The sequence below is a fragment of the Gracilinanus agilis genome, chromosome 6 (genome assembly GCF_016433145.1).
Source record: "Gracilinanus agilis isolate LMUSP501 chromosome 6, AgileGrace, whole genome shotgun sequence".
Taxonomy (NCBI): Eukaryota; Metazoa; Chordata; class Mammalia; order Didelphimorphia; family Didelphidae; genus Gracilinanus; species Gracilinanus agilis.
The window spans coordinates 279,908,378-279,918,705 of NC_058135.1; the positions used below are offsets into that span (position 1 = coordinate 279,908,378).

A 10,328-nucleotide genomic window follows, 5' to 3' on the forward strand; every position below is an offset into this window, starting at 1 on the left:
AAGGAATTATTTTCTTTTTATTTCTTGAAGGAACCACAGGCATCCATCTTGGCAGGAAATACCTACCCAAGACTTCCTGCAGCCATCAGTTTCACTGGCAGGGAGGAGCCCTTTTGTCTCCTCTGTCAAGGGACTTAGAAATTAACAAGAGAAGTCCTCCAGCCAGATATAAAACATTTCTGACTGGCCCAATCCCCCTGTACCTTAGAGACACCTTCCCTGATTTAAGAACCTCAGCCTAATCCCTCAGTATCCTCTGATTCTAGCCTCGGTGAATAAGTCTGTTTAAACTGCCCTCCTGTATACTCCCTGTCATTCTCTTACCTTCCTATATACTACCTCATTCATCCCTTCCCTACACTCAGCTATCCCCTTCATTCCCCTTCCAAATCACCTATATCACCTTTTATCCCTTCTCACTACCCAAATTGCCTGAGATCTGTCAAGATTACCTCATTTCTTTATAACAGCTCAGAAGATTAAATCTTTTTTCCTCATTCATTTCATATTTTTTTGTTACACAGAGGTACTTTTTCTCTAGGTGATTAATATTTTCCACTTAATCAATTGACCAATAAATATTTATTTTGTGCCTATCATATTCTAGTCCCTGTGTTAAGCACTGAAGATACAAAAAGAAACAAAAGACACAGCCAGACCTTAAAGAAATTTCCATCTAATAAGTAAGGAATTTTAGTGTAGGCAATGGACTATAGTTGAAGCAATAATAATCATAGGGTCAATATAGTAAAGGGGAAAGAATGAGGCCAATATAGGGGAGATGAACTTGGCAAAACGGGAAGGATGTAGGAAATGGTGTTCATGGATAGGAATAAATTTAGACAGAAAGAGAGTGAGGCAGAACAGTTTAAGGAAAGACAGAAGGCTATGTTCAAAAGAGGCAGTTCTGAGTTCTGAGTCAATGATTTGTGTGCATAATCAAATCAATAGCATGACCACAATATATGTGACTGATGAATAGTAAAGACAAAAGTCATGGGAACTGTGAAGGTTGAACATGTTCAATATTTATCTTAAGGAGTAAAAGACCTTATGTTGCATGCTGAAAAAAATCCTGCAATATTAGAATGATATTAATTTATCATGCATCAAAAAAAAAACAATTTTCATGCAAAAATTTTTTCACTTTTATATTTTATGAAATATTATTCTATAACTCTCACAGAAGCATGATGATTGTGTAAAAAATAAAATTAATATACAATAACAAAGCATTATATCTTAAAAGTTTATTAATAATAACTAAAATAAAAACTAGCTAACTCATTCAGTCCTGGTCAGGAAAGAAGAAAGTGAGAGGAAGTTGCATGGGCATTGTACCCCCTAACCCAGGCAAACTGTAAGCAGAGAAATTCCCTTGCTCCTTTCTGTCCTTGTGACTCCTAGCCCAAGAACATCTGATAACTTCTATAAGACCCTGAGATTATTATCATCATCCTTGGATCATCCTTTAGGTTGAGATGGATATAGAGATGCACCTCCAGGCTACATCTTGATACCATCATGCTGTATCTCAGCCATCCATCTGTTCCCTAAACTATGAGGGTCTTCAGGCAGACCTCAGTCAGATGACCGAACATCCCACCAAATGCCTGAGTGTTTACCACTCTAGAGTCATGTCCACATTGTGACACAGCATCATGTACTCACTGTTTAAAGAATATAAAAACCCATGAACTGAAGCATTCTGGGAGCAACCTCCAGGGTTGTTCCACTCATGCTGTCTTGTTGGCCAATAACTCTACATTACTAATAAATCTCTCTTTCTACTTTTAAGCCAAGTTTTGGAGTCTCGCATTCTTGCAAAAGGTATCCTACCCAAACCCAGGGTTTCACCATTATACCCTACGACATCTAGTTGTAACCTCACAACAGAAGGAGCTATAGAACTTATAAAACAATAACATGACCACACGAACATGGATGCTGGGAGATGAAAGGAATTTGGGGGAATGTAATTTAAAGGTATAAAATTCTACTTGTACATTTCTCCTCTGTGATCCCTTTGGGGAGATTTCCCTAAAGGGATCATTTAAAACATGACCAACTTATAAATTGCAATAATTTGTGGATAAAAGGAAAATAAAAGAGAAAAAGAACAAAACCAATGATTGCTACAGTGACAAAAGGCCAATTTGGGGGCAGTCCCCTTTGACACAAGAGTATACATGAAAAACAAATACATTTCAAACCCCCATAGTTCAAATTCACATCCCAAAATTCACAATAGCCTAGTTAATAACAATAGCAAATAAAACCATTATTATATAGGAATTACATAAGTTGCTGTGTGACATTTAAAAAAACTTTTGAACTGATGTATATTTGTCACAGTTTTTATAGATGTAAAAATTCTTTCAACTTTGGCAAAGATATTTTTACCAAAGGCTATTACTGCCATTATTTCAAAATTCAGCAGAAGAGACTAGAAAAAACACAAGCTTCTATACTGTTGATGAAAACCTATTTGGGGTCTATAACATCACCAAGAAATCTAGATTATTCTGGTGGAAGTAGATTAAGCTGAAGAATTAAAAGATCATGCATGCAGAAGCTCTTTTTAAATTCCTGCTTTATATAAAACTTTTTTCTGGCAAGAACTTCTATTTTGTTCTCTACCTTTAATACAACATTATTATACATATAAACCTATCATTCCAGAAACTACTAGATATGTAAATTTATTTCTGAAGTCCCATTAAAATTAATTGAAATTCTTAAATCATTAAATTCTCCAAAGGTTTCATGTAACAAATTTTGATGAAGTCCACCCATCATCTTCCATGTGACAATTAACAAAGGCAAAATAAAAGAAAAGGCTGTATAAGCAACATGTGACCTTGATGGATCAGGTGACAAGGGTTTGTGTAGGTTGACTATGGGCTTGTACAATGATATTGTGTTCAGTATAGTCATAGGAGAAGGTACAAATAAAAATCAAATTAACAGAATACATTTAACAGGCAAAAAACCAGCAGCTTAAAATGATTCTGTGTAACAGAATAGTATTGATCAGATTGATATATGAACTTAAAAACAAAATTAAATTTTAAAATAATCAGCAAATATAATAATCATGACAGGGCACAGGCAATGAAGTAAAAAATCCTTTTTTCCAATTCCAATAGACTTCTTCAATATTAAGGAGGGGAATAAAAGCTTAAAAGTTTAAACATCCATAAACTTCCAGATCTCTTTTAAGGTTCCTTCCCCTCCCCCAGTATTTTCATCCATTTAGGTTTCACTTGTCATAGCTCTGAAGTTCCTCATAAAAATATTGAGCGGAATCTCCATTCTACATGTTGAGAGTATTTAAGATTTTCAAAACTTTGTCAAAATATTTCAGTTTGGTCTGTAATTTAAGCAGCATAGCATGGGGCATATTATTCAGGTGAAATACACAAAATAAGAAATATGCAAAGTATATACAAACTGCCATTAAAAAAAATCAAGCACAGTCAATATGCTCCATCTAGCTCTATGAACTTCAGGGTTTCAAGCATGCTTTGCAACAGCATTTTTTCCTGAAAAACAACTGAACAGAGTTTATTTACAGAGTAAACCCAAAAAAAGGCAAAACTTCCTTGGAGAAAGATAGGGTATTTGCATATGAAGAATTGGCTTTTAAAAAACCCTGATTATTTTGAGTCAGGAAAGAGAAGGAAAAAAGGTTTATTTACCAAAATTGGCTTCAAATCTACTTATTTTTGGCAATATACCCTCAAAATGGCAGAGGATTCCCCTTCCTGTGAAAAAGTCCTGAGTTGCAAGTCTCTCTCTCAGCCAGGAACCCAGGGTCAGCTTAAGAATTTGGCTTAGAAACTAGAGGGGAGTATGGCTCAATAGCATGGTTTTTCTGCTGCATGCTGTGTTCCCCTTCTGAAAAAGGCTAGGAAAGGCTAGAAAACCCATGTGGAGTGGAACAATTTTTATATGTCACCCTCTGGGAGAAAAAAAAAGTGGCTCAGAATAAGAGGTGGGTCTGGTCACCAGGTGTTGGAGGCTGAAGGCTGGATAGGTACAGCTCAGGATGAATTGGCAGCAACAGCAGCAGCAGTGGGTGGAGCACAGGCAGAGCCCAGTCAATGTGGGCAGAGCAGCAATGGACACAATGGGGCAAAAGCTGGCGGGCTGGGTGGCAGGCAAAAAACAACAGAAGCGAGGGACTTGCAAAATTTATCTAGGATATCTTAAAAAATATTTGAGAATTCTATCCGTTATTGTAAGCCAAAAAATATAAAGATTAAAATTAATATATAATAACCAAGTATTATATTTTAAAAATTTTATTAATAATAACTAAAGTAAAAACTAGCTAACTAATCCAGCCCTGGTCACAAAAAAAGAGAGCTAGAGGGAGGAACAACAGAACTTATAAAACATTAATGTAGCCATGTGGAGGTGAAGGAAAAGGGATACTGGGAGATGAAAGGAATTTGGGGGAATGTAATTTAAAGGTATGAGATTCCACTTATACAATTGCCATAACTAATACTGATTGTTTTTCTCCTTTCCCATGGGAATCACCCAAATAACTACAAGCATTTATGGAGAATGGCTCAGATGTGAAGGAGTTCATCCTTGTGGGATTAACAGATGCCCCTGCACTTCAGGTCCCCCTCTTCATAATATTCACTATCATCTACCTCATCACCCTGGTGGGGAACCTGGGCATAATAGTCCTGATATATGGAAGACTCCCATCTTCACACACCAATGTACTTTTTTCTCAGTAACCTCTCTCTGTCAGATATGGACTACTCTTCCACCGTCACTCCTAAAGTCATGGCTGGATTCCTCCTAGGGGACAAAACCATCTCCTATAGTGGGTATGCCACACAAATGTTCTTTGTGTACTTTGCCACTGCTGAAAGTTATCTCTTGGATGCTATGGCTTATGATTGCCACGTAGCTGTTAGTAAGCCCCTCCATTATACCACCACCATGACGTTCAGTGTGTATGTCCATCTGTTGACTGGAACCTGCATCCTTGGTATTCTTGTTTCTTCCTTTCACACAAGAAATACCTTTAGCTTTGACTTTTGTAATTCCAACATGACCCATAACTTTTTCTGTCATATTCCACCCCCTTTGTTCTCTCCTGCTCTCTCACATACATCCATGAATTAGTTGTCTTCTTTGCTGTAGGATTCAATGTAATTTTTACCATTTTTTCATCATGGAATCCTATTTTTCATTTTCATTGCCATTTTGAGGATGTATTCAATTGAGGGCCACCAGAAAGAATTTTCTTCTTGTGTTTCCCATCTCACAGCTGTATCCATATTTTATGGAATAGTGATCTTCATGTACTTACAACCTAGCTCTAGCCATTCCGTGGACACAAAGTGACGTCAGTGTTCTACACCATGGTCATCCCAATGTTGAATCCTCAAGTCCAGTTATGGACAAACTTTTTAAAGAGGGGGCAAAAGTAAAGGAAATACTCAACTGTCCGTGTGTTTCTAAGGCAACTCTTTCAAAATTTCATTGTATTATATCCTACTTATTGTATTCATCAGATTAGGAATAATGTGCAAAGGAATAGAACATTTCAGGGGGCTACATCTGGCCTGCAGGCTGTAGTTTGCCCATCACTGCTCTGGTCTATAGTTTAAGGAATAAGGAAGTTAGGAGTGCTTTTAGGAAAATGATTGAGAAGGCAAAGTCTTCACTAGGCATCTCCTTTTAATTAAGGAAAAATGTATTCTAGTTATTTTCTTTCACTCTATAATCTTTATAGTACATACACCGAAAGGTTCACACACCCTTATTATCTGGGGATCAAAAGTAGTAAATTCTCTCTCTACAGCCTGAATTTGGAAAACTTCCCTTTTTGACATCTGATTTTATGCATATGATTCTATGATGTTTAATTTATAAAATTTGGGTAATATGGATTTTTTCACTTCAACTCTTACTTGTGACGTTTGAAGTTCAAATATTTTTCATCTTTTCACAGGATCTTTAAAAAAATTCCTATGTCATAGAAAGTTATATTATGCTGTACTTATTAGTCTTTATGGATCTTCCATTTACTGTCTATCCAAATCATCATTGTATTAATGAGCTCCATGTTCTGTGGAAAAGTCCAGTAGAAAACCCCCTTTAATTCTCTCTGATCTTTTGCATTTGGTAGGGGTTCTGAATTAGGAAAGTAGTGGTGTATTGAATTTCCAGGGTAGCAACTCTCTCTACAGATGCAGATTGGCAAACTGTGCTCTGATATATTCTTTATAAAAAACCCAACCTACCTTCCATTTTAAAATTAATACTTTGTGTTAGTTCCAAGGCAGGAACATAGTGAGGGCTGGGCAATGGGGATTAAGTGACTTGCCCAGGGTCACACAGATAGGAAGTGTCTCAGGCCAGATTTGAACCCAGGACTTCCTGTTTCCATGTCTGGTTCCTAATCCACTGAGCCATCTCTCTGCTCTCACATATATTCTAGAGGATGATATGAAAGAAATGAGAGTTTAAATAATTATCTATGGTCATACAGCTAATCACATATAGGACTTTGCACACTGACTGACACCTACTAAGAACTTAATACATTATTCTTTCACAGCCTTTTGAGTGCAGGACAATCTTCTGTTCATTTTATCACAAAGTCTAAACCTTTTATAAACAGAAATAAAAGTCTTCATTCAATTGGATTGGGCCAACACCAAAATTGCTAGGGTTTGGCTTTTTTTTTCTTTTCAAAAGTTATCTCTAATAAATAAATAAATTCATATCATGTAGAATTAGAATTAAAGAATAAAAGAATTTGAGGGTTGGAATATACCTCAGTGGTCTTATAATCTAACTCAGACATAAAAGAAATCTCTACTCTAACATTCCCAAGAAGAAATCTAGCCTCTGTTTAAAGACAGATCTAAACAGGGGAATTCCCTACCTCTTGAGGATACCTGTTTCAGTTTTGTTCAGCACTATTGGATTAGAAATTTTCCTCAATACCAAGTTCAAATTTGTTCCTCCATACATTTTCTCCATGGTATTCATTAGCTCTTTGTATTCATTAGTCACATCTTTCCTTATAGTACAGTAATATTTCACTACAGTCAATTTCCACAATTCTTTTAGCCCTTCCTCTGTTGGTGGGCATCTAGCTTCCAATTCTTTGATATCGTCAGAATCACTGCTGAGTATTTTGGTGTTTTGGGGGACTTGTTCATTATCAGTTGTTTTGAGAAGATTGATAGTGTCCCTGTATCATTTATTTATTGACCTTGTTTATAATTAATTAATTTTGTTATTAATTTTGCCTTAATTTATAGTTTTCTGTCTCTGAATTTAGTTCAGAATTTAGCTGTCCTGTAATGGGTTAAGTTAAAGAATTCAATTCTTCTTGCCTGAAGGATTTTAAGAGACCTTAGGGAATGTGTGTGAAAGTAAGGGAATCAGAGCTCATATCTTTATTCCACTAAAATATTTTTCAAGGACATCTGGTTTGCTTTCCAAAAAATATTAAATGACCTAGAGAAAAAAACATTCCTTATTTGTTCAAAACTTCTGGGAAAACTAAAAAAGCAGTCTAGCAGAAGTTATGTTTATACTAAGACATTACACCATGTTCTGCAATATATTTTGAATAGATTTGTAACCTTAACAGTAAAGACTATACATTTAAAAAATAGGAGAAGATTATTTACCTCTCAAAGCTTTGGGTAGAAAATATATTTTTAACATAGGATAAATAATAAAGACTTAACAGGACAAAGGCATTAGAATTAAAGGAGTTAGAAGAACATTCCTGTAGAAAATGGGATTTGAGTTGGAACTTCAAGGAGACTAGTAGAGAAGGATGAAGAAGGAAAATGTGTATTTTGGGCATGTGGAACAGTCTTGGAAAGTTCATGGAGTCAAGAAATAAAATATTTTCATTATTTATTTTCATTTTTTCTTATTCTGTTTCTATTCTGTAATTTATGTCTATATTTTAATTAATTCCCAATTGTTTCTCTTTATATTTTTGGCTTTTAAAAATCTTTTTGTAATGAACTTCAACTTTTGGTGGCCCCTACCGTATTTGTTTTTAGAAAAAAGATATTGTGGCATGATAGACAGCCATATATTATTATAAAAACCTTAGTATCTAAACCAACTCAGTAAGACTGTGTTTTTTATTATAAATGGAACAGCATATGTGATAATACTGATTGTCCCTTACTTGTATTCAGGACCATGGAGAGGAGAAGCTGTTCAGCAATGAAACCATCAATCAAGGCTCCTTTGTTATTTTTTCTTGGCACCTTTCTGGACAGGTCCCTACTTGTCTAGGAGAAAGATTCATCCAGTTTTTCTGCCTAGTTGCACCATCTATAAGGGCATACTCTTTTTTTCTCAGAGGATTTTATCAATTCAAAGCTTCTACACCTCAAATCATTGACTTATAACATTACTCATTAATTATGAAGGAAATTATAACCCTGAAACTTTTTATGAAACAATGACTAGTGCTCCAATTCCATTTATTATTGGTCAAATTTGTCGAAGGAATATTTGATTCTAAGATATGGCAAGAAAAAATGCATGAATATGTTCCCAAATACCTTGGAGTCATAACTCACTCTGTACCACTTTAGTTTCTTAGGAGTATAAGCTCACAATTTAGCTCAATTCATACATATATATATATAATCACATCAAGTTCACATCCAGGGGGAGAACTGTGAGATGAATGTTTGCCCCTCATATCTTCTTGAGATGTACGTCTACAGTTCACTTTAGAGATTGTTCTTTGCCCCTCAGAATATTAGTGCTTCAATTTCTACAAAATTTGGTGTGAACTTCAAGTTCTGTGTTCCTGAAGTTCATTCTCCTGACTTTTTATAACATCCAAGGTTAGATATTTCACTCCCTGGACAAAGAAAGGGATACAAAATCAAATGTAGAATTCCATACAAAGTAAAGGGGTTACATGGCCTCAGAAGGAGGAAAATCCCTAAGGCATTTACACTTAGGTCATTTCCTTTCACTAGACAATGTGAAGTGAAGAGATCATAATACTAGAGTACAACTGAAATGAGTTGCCAGAAGGACTACATCCATGTTGTTAGGTATTTTACAACCTGCAGCTAATCAAAATGCCTCCCATATTCCATGTGATGAGTCTTTTAACATCAAAATAGTGACTGGGCTTCACAATAGGAGTATAGTCATCTCTTACAAGAAATGTTTTGCCCATATATTTTAATTTGTGGCCTTTGCTAGCAGGGACTATTTACTCCTAGCCAGAGAAAATGAGATGGAATGGGTTAATGTGGCCATGTAGAGGAATTTGGCAGGGGGAGGTGACTTTCCCTCATATAAGACAAAAGGGAATGAAGAGATGATGACAAAAGGCATTTGGGTTATATGAAAGGAGGTAGAACAGTTAGATTTCAATGAATGTCATCTAATTTCTTCAATAAAATATTCTTGGATGAGAAAGTGAAGGGATGGAGAAAAGATTTGAAAGGTGAGAGATTCCTAAATTAATTAGGGAAATATAAAAAAGATGGAAATTCAGTTTTGTTTATATAATCTAGATTTATAGTGCATCTAGTCAACATTGTTTTACTATTTTTCCCGCAGCTTCCATCAATAGCACAAGTATGGGAATAAAAACATTTACCAGCTGCTCTTTCTAGTTTTGCCTCCAACTTTATCATCATCGTGCCCTTCCCCTTTTTCCAGGATTAGCTCATTACCAATAACTCATCATCATGGAGTTCAATTTTGATAATGACAAATCATTAGTACTCCATTCCCCTCTAATTATGGATTTCAGTGAAGAGCATACAGACTTTTGCCATAGTGATGGCTCTAAATTTCAGCCTCATATGCCACCAGCTGCTCAGCTTGGTCTTGACTTCATAATCATCACCATCATCATGCCACTGATTCCATAATCGTTATTATGCCTCTTCTCCAGGTATTTCTTCAGCATTGTCTTCTACTATTAAAAGAGAAGCTTCTTGGGGGCAGAAGCAGTCTTTGTTTCTCTTATTTATATCCTTGGCACTCAGCACAGTGCTATGGGTATATTTGGCAATGAATGTTTACCAAATCAAATCAAAAGCAGTGGATTATGGGAGTGATTCCAAGAATAAGTCTTGGCAAACCAAGAACTTATATAAAATAAGAGACTAAACACCTCCAGGGAAGAAGACAGACTAGAGATGAACTGGTTCAGCAGTGACTTATTATTAGGAAAGAATGAAATTATAGCTAGTGGATAGGTAATACCCTGGGAGACAGAAAAAGTATGAAGGAAGTGATATTATGATATTGATAAAGAACAAGGTTTAAGTTTGCAA

General features: G+C 35.6%; 1 pseudogene; it reads left to right on the top strand.

Moving 5' to 3' along the window:
* Positions 1 to 4,568: 4,568 nt before the first annotated feature.
* The window catches only part of LOC123252715, an 8,513-nt pseudogene continuing 2,753 nt past the window's right edge, over positions 4,569 to 10,328 (top strand).